Below are 13,716 nucleotides of genomic sequence, written 5' to 3' on the forward strand. Positions count from 1 at the left end.
TAGAGGAGCAGGACAGGAGGGCATTATAAGGAAGGAATGGGTGATGGTACGGTCATCTATTAGACAGGTTAGGGGACTGGTGGTGGGGGATTGAGAGGGATTGCCATCAATACCCATGACCGACACCTGAGAAGGATAAGTAGGGCCTGAAACGAAAGGCAGGACAGAGTAGGTAGCCTCCGTGTCAACCAGAAAGGACACTGCCTTACCCACTACCTTGATTGTTACGCTGGGCTCAGCGAGGGTGATTGGGGTCACCGAGTTGGGGCCTCTTCAGTCTTCAGCAGCCAGACCCAAAATTGCCATTGGCAGGTCTAGGGATGGAAGGACTGACTCTCTGGACTTCTGTCCCGAGGGGCAGTCATTTTTCCAGTGTCCTTCTTGACCACATGCTGGGCAAGGCGTGGTGGGTGGACGTGGCTGTGGGCACCGCTTGGCCCAGTGGCCTTCCTTACCACACTTGAAGCAGGTGCCTGGTGGAGCATGGCTGATCGCCTTAGACGAGGTTGATGGCTTTGCGGGTCCCACCGGCCTCAGGGCTGCAACCAAAGCTTGGGCTTGCAGGTGTGCCTTTTGGCAGACACGGGCCTCCTTTTGGGCCTCTGCCTGTTTATCTTGGAAATTAAAGATTTTAAATGCCATGTTTACCAGGTCTCGGATAGGGGTCTGAGGGTCGTCCTCTGCCTTTTTGAGGTTCTTTCTGATGTCAGGGGAGGACTGAGTAATAAAGTGGGTTGTAAGGACAGTAGTCCCCGCGGGGGAGGTAGGATCTAGGCAGGTATATTGGATAAGGGCATCTGTAAGGCGGCTGAGAAAGGCTGCGGGGTTTTCGTCTGTCCTTTGAGTGATTTCCCTGAGTTTATCATAACTTACAGCGTGATGTGCCGCGGCCTGGAGGCCGGCAGGGACACACTGCAACATACAGTCCTGCCGTTTCCTGCCCTCCTGGCCAGGCGGGGTATCGAGTTGGTATTTTTACTCTGGCTCCTTGTGAGGGACCGCCTCGGCCCCCACTGGCATAGAGTGGTCCGTAAGATGGACTTGATCAGCATGTCCATGAGCCGCTGCCCAGACGTGCTCCCTTTCATCAGTAGTAAGGGTAGAGGACAGTATAAAAAAATATCATGCCAGGTAAGGTCATATGCTTGTGTCAAGTAGCGGAACTCTTTGGTATAGGCTACAGGGTCCTTAGAAAACGAACCTAGGCGCTTTTCAATCTGGGAAAGGTCAGAAAGGGAGAAGGGAACATGTACCCGTATGACCCTCTCAGTGCCTGCCACCTCCCATAACGGACAGAGGAGGGACTGGTCTGAGGGATTTGCATGGGAGCAAGTCTGATGGCTGACGGGAGACGTTGGCAGCAAGCGGCTAGGTGGTGCAGAAGGGTGAAGGGGTGCATGTGGGTATGGTGGAGGTTGAGTGGGGGGAGAGCTGAGAGAGTCCGGTGGATCGGAGAAAGCAGAAGGGGCATCTGAGGAGATGCCTGGTGGAGAGTTAGAGGGAGAAGAGGCGGAGGGCGGTGGGGGACCCTGTGCAAGGAAGGACCTTTGCGGGGTGGCAGGTCAGACAGAAGGACGGGAGTGTTACAGCAAGTGTTACAGCGAGTGGTCCCGAGGACAAACCGAGTGGCACACGGAGAGTCGGAGAATCAAGGTTTATTCATCGGCGGGCTCAGAGGGGGTCTCACCACCAAATTCTGAACCCCGTCTACCCAATTTTTCCCACTTTTATTAAGTTGGGGTGATCCCCAAGGGGTGGGGTCTGAGGTGACTAATGCCCACCAGGTAATAGGTTAGGTTAGTTTCTGCAGCAGGTAATAGGTTTAGTGTTATGCTGATGTGTCAGGTGTTAGGTTAGTAATATGCTAATGTGCCAGGTGTTAGGTTAGGATTATGCTAATGTGGGTCTTCTGTGAGGGGTGGGGGTCTCAGGTGGCTGCTGTGCTAAGTAATAGATGGGGGTTTTCCTTATCATTGCCCCCTTTGATGCCCTTATATGTCTATTATAGGGCATCATTTCCCAGTGGGTGATAGCCTCCTAAGGCCATTATGTGAGCTGTTGCTCTCCGGGGTACGGTTGTTTCTATAAATTTTATAACTGTGCTGAGTATGCAGGGGCCTACAGTGACAAGGAGAAGAATAGTTATTAGCGGCCCAGCCAGAGGTAGTAGCCATGAAGTCCATTGTCCCAAGTTGACACCCCAGGTTTGTTCTAATTCCTTGTTTCTTTTCTAGATTCTTTCTCTTAGCTCCCTGACTTTTGTGGTTACCAGCTCCTGTCTGGTTTATATAGTAGCAGCACTCTTCCCCTAGGAATATACAGGTCCTTCCCTTATCAGCAGTGGGTAGGTCTAAGGCCCGTCTGTTCTGTAAGGTCACTGCTGCTAGTGAATTCAGTTGACTCTGGAGGGACAGTAGGGAATCTGCTACTCTTTCCATGTTTTCATTTAGTTCTTGGGATAACTTGTGGTAGATGCTCGGGGATGTCCCTAGGCCTCCTACTCCTGCTCCTGCCGCTATGAGGATCGATGCTAGTAAGGTCTGCCTTTTCCGGGTGTTTGGGTGGGGGCTTAGTAGAGCTTCCAGTTGCTGGGTTTCAAAGATAGAAACATCTGGGGTGAGGAAGACCTGGGTGCAGGTCCCGGTCCAGTTTTCTGGGAGGCAGAGGTAGGCAATGTCTCCACAAAGAAAGAATGTGCCATCCCTGGAGCAGGTGGCAGTGGCATTACTGAGTAAGGTTTGGTTATTTGTGCAGCGTTCACCCGGTATGAGTCCCAATATTTCATTTTCTCCCGTGTTAGTAATGCAAGTGATATGCATGTGGGAAGTTATGGCTAAACAGACATTGTATGCTACTGGCCCACCAGGGATGTTTTGTTTGGGCCTGGGTTTAAGATACTGGAGTTCCAATCTGGAGGCACGGAGACCCCAATATAGACTCATTTCTGGAGGGGTAAACAGACCCAACATGAAGTATGGTTGAGTAGGGCCTGGAGGGTCATATTGAGGAACCGAGTTATTAGGGGAGAGGTTTCCAGGGGTTCAGTGATCTTTCATGTGCCTGTAAGATCTGGCCTCTTATAAGTTGACTCTGTTACTGAGGCTGTCTTAATTAGCTGAGCCCTTGTGTCCTCAACCTGTTGGATTTTAGCCTGCTCTTAGACTCCTCCCCCATCAGACATTCCCCAGTGGGTGTAGCAAGTCCAACAAGCTGGTTTGCCCCTTGGGGCTATACAGGTTCGAGTATCACCTGTAATGGTGCCAGTCCAGTATTTCTTTCCTCCACTGTGGCACACCTGAGCCTCACTATAACATGTCTTTGGCATGTAGGTGCTGACTGTGAAACATCCCATGGTCCAGAAGCCTCGAGTAATCCCATTAGTGGAGGGAATCCAAGTCCTAGCACAACAAGTCTCAGAGCAGGGTTTTTCTGCCATAGTTGTTAGGGCAAGTGCCCAACCAGGAGGAGGGTAGGTACTGAAGCAGAAGCAGACATCCTACAATGAGCCAAAATATCACAGTTAGAGATGCCCTCTGCAGTACAGTCCAATCTTCTGGAGCTACCAAGAAGAGTCCAATCCCCGGTAAAGTCACTATAACCCCAATGAGGGCCAGGGCCAGTGGTCCCATTTACTCCTGTTCAGTCCTGGGTGTGGCTGTCCTCATTGGCAGATCATTAAGCTGGATCTTCAGTGGGTTCCGCTGGTCCTGATGTGAAGTCCAGAGATCAGTTTCGTTGTCTGGTTTGGCCTTTTTCACCCGGGAGTGGTGGATCCACAGAGTTATACCGGCAACTTTAACAGCAGTGGGAGGAACTAGTATCACAGTATGGGGAACCTTCCAGGTGGGCTCTAGGGGTATTTTTTTCCAGTCCTTTACCCAGACTAGATCCCCAGATTGGTGGGGGTGGACAGGGAGACTCAGGGCGATAGGGTTTTTTTCTAGGATGGTGTGGTGGATATAGCACATAGTTTTGGCTAAGGCTTGGAGATGTGTGTTTATATTTAATTCCCTTAGTTGTCTGATGTCTCCCCTTAATTGCTTGATGAGTGGGGGAGGTCTACCGAACAGGATTTCAAAGGGTGAATATCCTGTGGGCCCCGGTGTGCACCTGACTCTGAACAGGGCTAAGCTTAGCATGTCTACCCAGGGTAATTGTGTTTCCTGACATAGCTTTGCTAGAGTGGTTTTGAGGGTCCAGTTCATGCGCTCTACTTTCCCTGAACTCTGTGGCCTGTAGGCTGTATGTAGTTTCCATTTGATTCCTAGTACCTTGGTGAGGGTTTGCATGACCTCCGCAGTGAAGCTTGGTCTGTTGTCACTGCCAAATGAGAGTCGTAGACCATGCCAGGGATGATTTCTCTCAACAGAAACTTTGCCACTTTCCTAGCCTTTTTGGTCCGGGTAGGGACTGCCTCAACCCAGCCCGAGAAGGTGCATATCACTACCAGCAGGTATTTATAGCCCCGACATGGTTTTACTTCTGTGAAATCAACTTCCACATCCTCGAACGGAGAGGTTCTGATGTACTGAATTCCTGGGGCGGGTCTCAGCGGGACCACTGCATTGTTTTTAGCGCAGGTCTGGCAGCGGGTGCTGACTGCTGCCACAATGGATGGAAGTTTGGCGATGTAGTAGTAGCGGGCGAGTAGCTGCATGAGGGCTGTTTTCCCCAAGTGAGTCAAGTTATGATATCGGGAGACAATAGAGTATGCTAATTTACTGGGGATAAAGATGTTATGGTTTCGTAGGTGCCACCACCTGTCTGTGTCCTTCTTGGCCTTCTGTTCTGCCCACTGGTTCTCTTCTGGAGTATATTTTGGTTTTTCAGGCCACTCGGGTACCAACAAGATTTGGCATTGGGTTGCAGTGTTGTCCTCTGAATGTTCTTGGGTGGCTGCAGTTTTGGCTGCTTGGTCTACCAGGCGATTGCCAGTGGCAATTGGATCTGTGTCTTTTTGGTGCCCTCGACAGTGGATGATCGCAGTTTCTTTTGGCTCCCAAACTGCCTCCAGCAGTTGGAGAATTTCATCCCTATTTTTGATCTCCTTTCCACTTGCAGTTAGCATTCCTCTCTCCCTGTATATTGCTCTGTGGATATGTATTGTGGCAAAGGAATATTTAGAGGCTGTGTATATGTTTGCCTTCTTATCCCAGGCATGCCTGAGGGCTTGGATGAGGGCCCATAGCTTCGCCCTTTGTGCCGACCACTCTTGGGGCAAAGGGGCTGACATGATGGCCTCATCCACTGTGGTGACTGAGAAGCCCGCCAGTCGTTTCCCATTCTGGATAAAACTACTGCCATCCGTGTAGAGTTCTAAGTCTGGTGCCGGTAGAGGACTGTCTTTCAGATCTGGCCGGCTAGATAGAACTCCTCTACCGCCTCGGTGCAGTCATGGTCCGGGGGCCCTGGCTCACTGGGTAGGAGGGTGGCAGGATTCAGGGTCCGCACAGTCTCCAGGGTGACCTGCGGATTTTCCCACAGCAGTACTTGATACTGCGCTAACCGGTTGCTTGAGAGCCACCGGTGCCCTGAGGTGTTCAAGAGAGAGATCACTGTATGATGGACTCGCACACGGAGGTTTTGTCCCAATGTGAGTTTGTCTGCTTCCTTGACTAGCAAGATGGTGGCTGCTAGTGTGCGGAGGCAAGGTGGCCATCCTGCCGCTACCGGATCTAATTGTTTTGACAAGTAAGCCACTGGTCTCTGCCAGGGGCCCACAGTTTGAGTCAAAACCCCCAGAGCCACTTGTTTCTTCTCGTGTACAAACAGGTTAAAGTCTTTGATGAGGTCCGGTAGCCCTAGTGTGGGGGCTCTTTTTAGTAAATCTTTTATTTCCTGGAAAGCCTTTTCTTGACTCTTGGCCCATTTTAATTGTTTGTTTTCAGGCCCACGTAGGGCCTCTTACAGAGGCTTGGCCTTCAGGGAGAAACCTGGGATTCAGATGCGGCAGAATCCAGCCGCGCCAAGGAATTCCCTGAGTTGTCTCCGTCTGGTCGGCCTGGGAATTGTACAGATGGTGTGCTTATGTTCATGTCCCAGTGTGTGGCACCCCTGAGCGATGTGGAAACTGAAGTACTTCACCTGTTGCCTGCATATCTGTTCCTTTTTCCAGGAGACTTTGTATCCTTTGTCGGTGAGCAGTTGGAGCAGGCACCGGGTTCCCCGTTGACAGTCTTCCCTGGTTTGGCTCACTAGAAGGAGGTTATCGACATACTGTAGAAGTGTGCAGCGGATTTCTTCTCGAGGAAAGGAGATGAGGTCAGTGGCTAGAGCCTCCCCGAACAGAGTTGGTGAATTTTTAAATCCCTATGGTAGTCACGTCCAGGTGAGCTGGGTTTTCCTTCCAGTCTGAGGATCCTCCCACTCAAAGGCAAACAGGGGCTGACTCTTCGGAGCGGGCTGCTTGTAGAAGAAAGCATCCTTTAAGTCCAGGCAGGAGAACCAGGCAGCATCAGGAAGAATGAGGCCTAGAAGGGTGTATGGGTTCAGTACCACTGGGTGGAGAGTCACTGTGGCTTCATTAATCAGTCACAGGTCTTGGACAGGGCCGGTATCCACCTCCTTTGGGCTGTTTGACTGGCAGGAAGGGAGTGTTCCATGGGGATTGGAATTCCACCATCCCCTCCCACTTAAGCCTATCAATGTGTTCCTGAATTCCCTCTCGAGCCTCCTTGGGGATGGGTTACTGTCGTCTCCTGGTCGGTTGGGCGCCCGGTTTCATCTCGATCACCAGGGGTGCATGTTGGTGTGCAAGACCGGGAGGGTTGTCCTCCGCCCATACCAACGGAAAGTCCTGCGAGAAGTCAGGTGGGCTCTGTTCCTCTTTGGCCTCATTATATATCTTCCACTCTGATTCCCGAGGCATGGTGACCACCATTATGAGAGTCTCTGGAGCACCGAGCGTGAGGCCTCTGGAGCACTGAGTGGGTGGAAGGTGATTTGGGCTTCCAGTTTGCTCATGAGATCTTGACCTAGGAGGGGCACGGGGCAGTCTGGTATGTATAGGAATTGATGTCTTATCTGGTGGCCCCCCCATCTGGCATATTCGGGATTGGCAGAAGGGTCGAGCTACTCGAGTTCCAGTGGCTCCCACAATGGTGGTTTCCCGCTTTATAAGTGGAGCCACGGGGGTTATTGCCACTGAATGTTCTGCCCCAGTGTCCACCATGAACGTTACTGGTCGGCCCCCAACTTCCATTATGACCGTAGGTTCCTGGGGACCAAAAGTCAGGGAACCTGGTCGGTCCTATTCTGAGTCGACCCCAGTGAGACTGATGAGGTCCTGGGTCTCCGGCTCCTGCTGGAAGCCCCTGGGCAGGTTTCTGTTTGGTGGTGGGTGGTTTCTTTTGTTGGGGCATTCATGCTTCCAGTGACCAAACTCCGTACATAGGTGCACTGGTTAGGCTTCAGGATCCCTCATCTCCTGGGTCTTCCTTCCCATGGCGGGCCAGGTCTCTTGGCTGGATCAGGTCTTCTGAGGGAAGCGGCCAGGAGAGCGGCTTTCCATTTCATTTTCTGGTCCTTCTCCCTCTGGGCGGTCTGGTCTCAATTAACGTAGACCTTCTGGGCCACTTCCATCAGCTGTGTGATGTTCATTCCTGCAAACCCGTCAAGTTTCTGGAGTTTCCGTCGGATGTCAGCATAGGACTGCCCAACAAATGCAGCATTCACCATCCGCTGATTTTCGGCCGCCTCTGGGTCGAAGGGTGTATAGACTTGGTAGGCCTCACAAGGCGCTTGTAGAATTAGTTTGGTGATTCGTCTGGCTTCTGGGTGATCAGAGCGACTTTGTTCATGTTGGTTGGTTTTTCTGGCTCCCTCTCGGACCCCATGGAGGAAAGCTTCCCGATACCTTCAGAGTGCCTCTTGTCCACTTGGGGAGTTGAAATCCCAATCTGGGTTGGTCTTGGGTGTTGCTCTCTGTGGCCACTGCTCCACATCCAAGGTCCCTGCTGGAGCCTAGTCCTGGAGCCACCTCCGGGTCCCAGCTACAATCTGGCGTCATTCTTCCATGTTAAAAAGGGTCAGAAGGAGCTGGCAGCAGTCTTCCCAAGTGGGACGGTGGGTCTGAAAGATGGATTCTAGGAGGTCAATTAGGGCCCAAGGTTTTTTGAAGTAAGGTGGGGTGTGGTGCTTCCAGTTCAGAAGGTCAGTGGTGGAGAAGGGCTGGTAGTACAGGACTGGCTGCCCTGGCTGAACGGACCCATCGTCTGTAACTTGCATCGGACCTCGCACCTCACGCAGGGGCATCTGGAGGGCTGAAGTTGAGGCCTGAGCTGACCATAGCCGGCGGGTGATGGGAGTGTCGGCACTTGGTTGGTCTGGAACTGGTGGCGGGGAGACTGATGGTGGCTGGTGGCTGGTGGATTCGGGGGCACTTCAGGAGGTTTCATGGTAGGGTTGTAGGGCAGCAGTGGTGGCTCCTCTTCAGGAGCTTCCTGATGGATGGGTTTGTACAGTTTGGAGTCTCTGGTCCTTTGGGCCACAAAAATCCTGCTCTGCCCCTTATTAGCATAGAACCGGACCCAAGGGGGCATGGTCTAAGCAATCTCTAGCCATGAATCTATGTAAGGGAATTGGTCGGGGTGGCCGGGAGTCCCAGTCACAACTTTCCAAACTGCTCGCACGGTGGGGAGGTCTAGGGTTCCTGTTGCAGGCCAGTCAACCCCAAATGTGGGCAATTCATGTTCACAGAGGGCCCTAAGTCTGCTGGGACTCAGTGTGACGCCGTAATCTCCCGTGAAACCCTTCTTAAAGTTCTTTAACATGCATTTAAGGACTGCAGGCTTAGATTCTACCCATCCTAGACCCTTGAATGGTGTCGCAGCTTAACAGATGGGGGTGGGGGGGTGGTTCTCTCAGGTGTCTGCCTGCCTGTATCCCCCGCAGGAACTTAGGCGCGCCTTGGCTAAGGTGTGGCCGTATAAACCCCGGGCCTCGTCGCTCCTTTTAGGGGAGTGAATCGCCATTATGCCGTACGCCGCTGCCACAGAACCTCAGGTGAGGACCCACTCAGATTCTGTAGCCATAGCGGTGGAACCACAAACAGTCACTCTTCACTCACTCAGACAGGCAGAGGTTACACAGTCCCACCCTGGGAATTCCCTGCACTCAGGAGGTGATCAAGCTCCTCTTCCGTCGTCTGATGGGCCTGACTCAGATGGGCCCCGGGACTTTACCTGGTCCGATGCCGCTGGACCTGATTTGCCTTGTCCTTCTCTCCGGCGTGTCCGGCGAGTTCGGGACCCCACGGCCGGCGGGAGCTCCCGAGGAGCGAAGATATTCCGCAAAAAGGCGGTTGGCGCCGGTTCGCTTCTGTCGCTGAGGTCGCACCAGTCGCTGTGCCCGTCCCTGAACCAGTGGCTTCAAGGGGCCAGCACAGTCCGTTTTCCCGGTCAGGGAACCAAAATGTTACAGCAAGTGGTCCCGAGGCCAAACCAAGCGGCACACAGAGAGTCGGAGAATCAAGGTTTATTTGCCAACAAAATTCTGAGCCCCGTCTACCCAATTTTTCCCATTCTTATTAAGTTGGGGTGATCCCCAAGGGGTGGGGTCTCAGGTGACTAATGCCCACCAGGTAATAGGTTAGGTTAGTTTCTGCACCAGGTAATAGGCTTAGTGTTATGCTGATGTTGCAGGTGTTAGGTTAGTAATATGCTAATGTGGGTCTTCTGTGAGGGGTGGGGGTCTCAGGTGGCTACTGTGCTAAGTAATAGATGGGGGTTTTCCTTATCATTAGCACAAACAGAAAAATGCTTGGACATTTGGGATCTCTGACCATTTTCCGTTCCTGTGACACAAATTATCAAGGTCTTGTAGAATATTGAAATCGAAAGTCCCATTCTCAGGCCATTGGGAGCCATTGTCCAGTTTATACATTGGCCAGGCAGTATTGCAGTAAAGAATGAGGCACTTGGGCCGGATGTCTAAATCTAGGGCCTTCAGATTGGCCAGCAGACACCCTAGGGACATCTTGTGGGGAATTCAGAAGATTGGCTACCCATGTCGCCTCAACCAGGATGGGGAAACAGCCAGGAACAGTTTCCTGGCTATGGAGGCAGCAAAAGTCTGGGGGGACCTCTCCGCCTGAGACTACTGTTCCGGTACAGAAAGGGGCGAGAGGAATTCAGGCATCCCTGAATAGCCTCAGCCCCTTTAATGGGGGAGCTTCCGACGTGGGCCCATGGTTTTTGGACAGGGAACAGCTTCCCGGAGGGAATGGAGGCTCCTGGGGGATCTGGGCTGGGACAACACGGAGTGACTCACCCAGGCTGAAGTAGTCAATCAGGGACTTGAAGCCAGTCAGTGGAGGTCCCAGTCCAGAATGTGAGAGTTCATGGGAAGGGGGTGGCACAGCCAAGACCCCAGAGCGGGCTGGCACAGCCAAACACCCCTCCTGGGTCTTGGCACCAAATGTAAGGTTTTTTGGATTGGCTGGCACCAGAGAAAGAAAGATGAGCAGAGTTGAAAGGGATAAGTAAAGAGGCTTTATTGGAGCACTCCTGGGTGAGGGTAATGAGTCCCAGGAGAGGGACCCAGGCGAGTAGAACCAGAGAAGTCACCCCGCCCAGAAGTCTGAGTGGGCTTATATATGTTTTTAGGGCTGGGGGTAGGGGTTTCTTTGGCAGGAAGATTTATGGTGGGGAGAGCAAGGAATTTTCCGTTGCAGTTTTAGTGTAGGTATTGAGAAACAGGAGGGGCTGGTGGTATTTGTGACTCCAGGAACCAAGACCCTTATCAGGGTAACCATCCAGGTGTGGCTATTCTTTAACTTAGCTGGGCCTTGCAGGCATTGTTCTTGGCAGGTCTCATGGGCTTCTTTTTTCATTAGGGAGGGAAGGGGTGTCTGCCACCAGCCTTACACGCATCCCATTCCTGGCCCGCTGTGATTAGTAAGAAGGCTGATGACATTAATGATGAGAGCGTGGATGGAACTCCTTCTATGGGCTGGGCCCTTTTGGCCATGCCTTTACCTCTGTTATGTTCTTTACAGATGCGGAAACCCAGGCTCAGAGAAGCAGCTGCCCAAGCTTACGTGGCTAGTAAGTGGCAGCATCAGGAGTTGACCTGAAACCACCCTGTTCCCACAGTACTAGCTACTTCCTAATAATTTATTTACTTACTTAACCTTTGTTAAGCACCTTTGATGTTCACAACACTGAAAGGGTATAAAAATGAATGACAGACTTTGGGAGATGCAGATCCTAGAATGTTCATTTGAGAGATCTTTACTGAACCCTGTTCTGTGCCAAGGCCCGTGTGAAACCCAGAGGCTGCAGTGAGCGAGAAGACTATCCCGTTCTCCTAGAGCTATCGGAGCGGGTGGAGGGGACAGAGCCAGGTAGCCACCCCGTAGTGTTGTAAGTACACCAACGAAAGAGGCGGAGGGTGCTCTGGGAGCTGAGGGGGAGGGTTATCTGCTCAGGCTGGCCAGAGGGAGTGACGTCTCAGCTGAATCTAAAATAGGGTCACGACTCAAATGTCTATGGGGCAGGCTCCTGAGGTAAACGAGTGACGTAGGCGAGGTCCATTCTTAGACGTAGATGTGCTCTGCCTGAATAGCAAATATGTAGGAATATACTTCACTTCCATACAGATAACCCTCTCTTCCTCGTTCTTTGCAACATGACCCATGCAGTTAGAGACATGAGGGCAGGGAAATATTTCCCTTTTCCAAACCAACAGTGCAAACGTGATCGTAAATGGTGACTGCGCCTTGGCTTCCATATTGGGAAAAGGTGAGGCTGGTGGCTCTGGCAAGGAAGAGGGCCCCGCTGACCGTTGCCAGGTGTGAACTGGGTCCCAGTGCAGGTCTTCTGATTGGAGGGCTTATAGGTTTTTCTAGATTTTAGTCAATTTCTCTGATTATTTCCTTACGATAGATTATGAGCAGTAAAATTACTGAACCAAAGAGAATAAGCATTTCGAAGGTTAACACATATGGCCATATTATTTTAAAGAAATACGATACAGTACCAATTACATTATCACTTTTCCAGCACCAAATTGTGTTACATGATGTATAAAAAATAATTGGCATTAATCTTTCACATCCTTGATTATTGAAGTAGAATATGGTTTCTTTATGTATTGATCTTTGCATTTCTTCTTTTACAAATTGACAGTTCATATTCTTGGCCCATTAAAAGTGTTTAATTGTATAGTAATAAATATTTATGTAATAAAAAGGAAATACAGATAAGTAAAAAGAAAAACAATCACCCATAATCCCACCACTGATCATTAACCACTATTAACATTTTAATGTTAATCACCCTGGGTATATATATGCTTTCAATATCCACAAATATGTATGTATTTTATTTTTCAAAAATAAGATCATACTATATCGACCTGTTTTTGAAACTTGATATTTTTACTTAACGGTGTGGTGTGAAAATAATTTCAGGCTAAGAAAGTATACATTTATTTTTAGTGTTTACATTGTGTTCCATTATAATGATGGTCCACAATTTAATCAACCCCCCATTTTGGACTTTAAGTTAATCTTATTTTGATGTATAAATATTCATCAAAGGCTTAGTAAATAGCCTCAATGACTTCCTTAGGATAAATTCCAGAAATAGGATTATTGGATCAAAGGTTATATATTTCCTTAAGGCTTTTAAAATATATTACCAGTTACATTACATCACAAATTACATATTTCCCAAAGGTAGTATCAGTTGATACTAGCAGTATATGAGGGGATTCTGGCACAGATTATATTTTCTTAAAATGGCCTCAACAATATCCCCCATCTCACATAGCTTTCCAGAACTTTGTCACAGCCTTGTCACGAGGGGGCGCCTCAGCAGGACTCCGCCCCTTAACCTGACTGGGCCTATCTGCTTCGTGGGCAAGCTGTCGCCAGCCCCTGCTGAGCTTCCTACCAGCACCAACTTGCCAGACGAACCACACCCAGGTACCCTGCATGGAGTGGCGAGGAGCTGCTCTCTGCTGAGCTGTGCCACGTTGCAGATTCAGGAACAAAATGAGCGACTGCTGCTTCACACCACTAAGTTTGGGAGTGGCTGCTTCACAGCAATAGATGATTAATACATCTCATTGCCCCTCACTGGGGCAACGCCAGGTATTATTACTACTCTATCTTTGCCAGTGGGATAGGCAAAAAGTGGCATCTCTCATTTGGTCTGAATACTTTGGCTCATTTTCAATAGGGCTTTAGTATTTTTCTTATTTGAAATAGAACTTGTCAAAAGACAAGATTATAGCAAATTCAGTGTAAAGATCTTCACTGGCTTTCATTCATGATTCTAGAATCAGGCAGCCCTCAGAACAAGAACAAGTTCATTCTGGGGATGCAACATGGTCAGATAGTATTTATGGATCGAAAACAGAAGCGAGGTATAGAGTGCAATTGGTTTGCCTTTTTGAATCAGTTGGCTGCCTACAATTGACTAAAGCTCGGCTGTTGTAACTCACTGAAATACAGTTGTTTGTTATATGCACAATACTCTTAACTAAGTTCACCAGTTTCATTTTGCATGAATGACCCCATATTGGTTTGATCTGTTGGATCCAGCACTGGAGCCCAGTCCAAATCAGTGGCCTCCTACAAATTTTATTTAATCTTTAAGATCTTTTAATCCTATTTATTTTCCTTGTCCTTTTTCCTCTCAATCTATCTACCTACCTACCTATATGTTTTTTTCAAAGACAGGATTTCACTCTGTCTCCCAGGCTGGAGTA

The sequence above is a fragment of the Eulemur rufifrons genome, chromosome 27, assembly GCF_041146395.1.
Source record: "Eulemur rufifrons isolate Redbay chromosome 27, OSU_ERuf_1, whole genome shotgun sequence".
Lineage (NCBI taxonomy): Eukaryota > Metazoa > Chordata > Mammalia > Primates > Lemuridae > Eulemur > Eulemur rufifrons.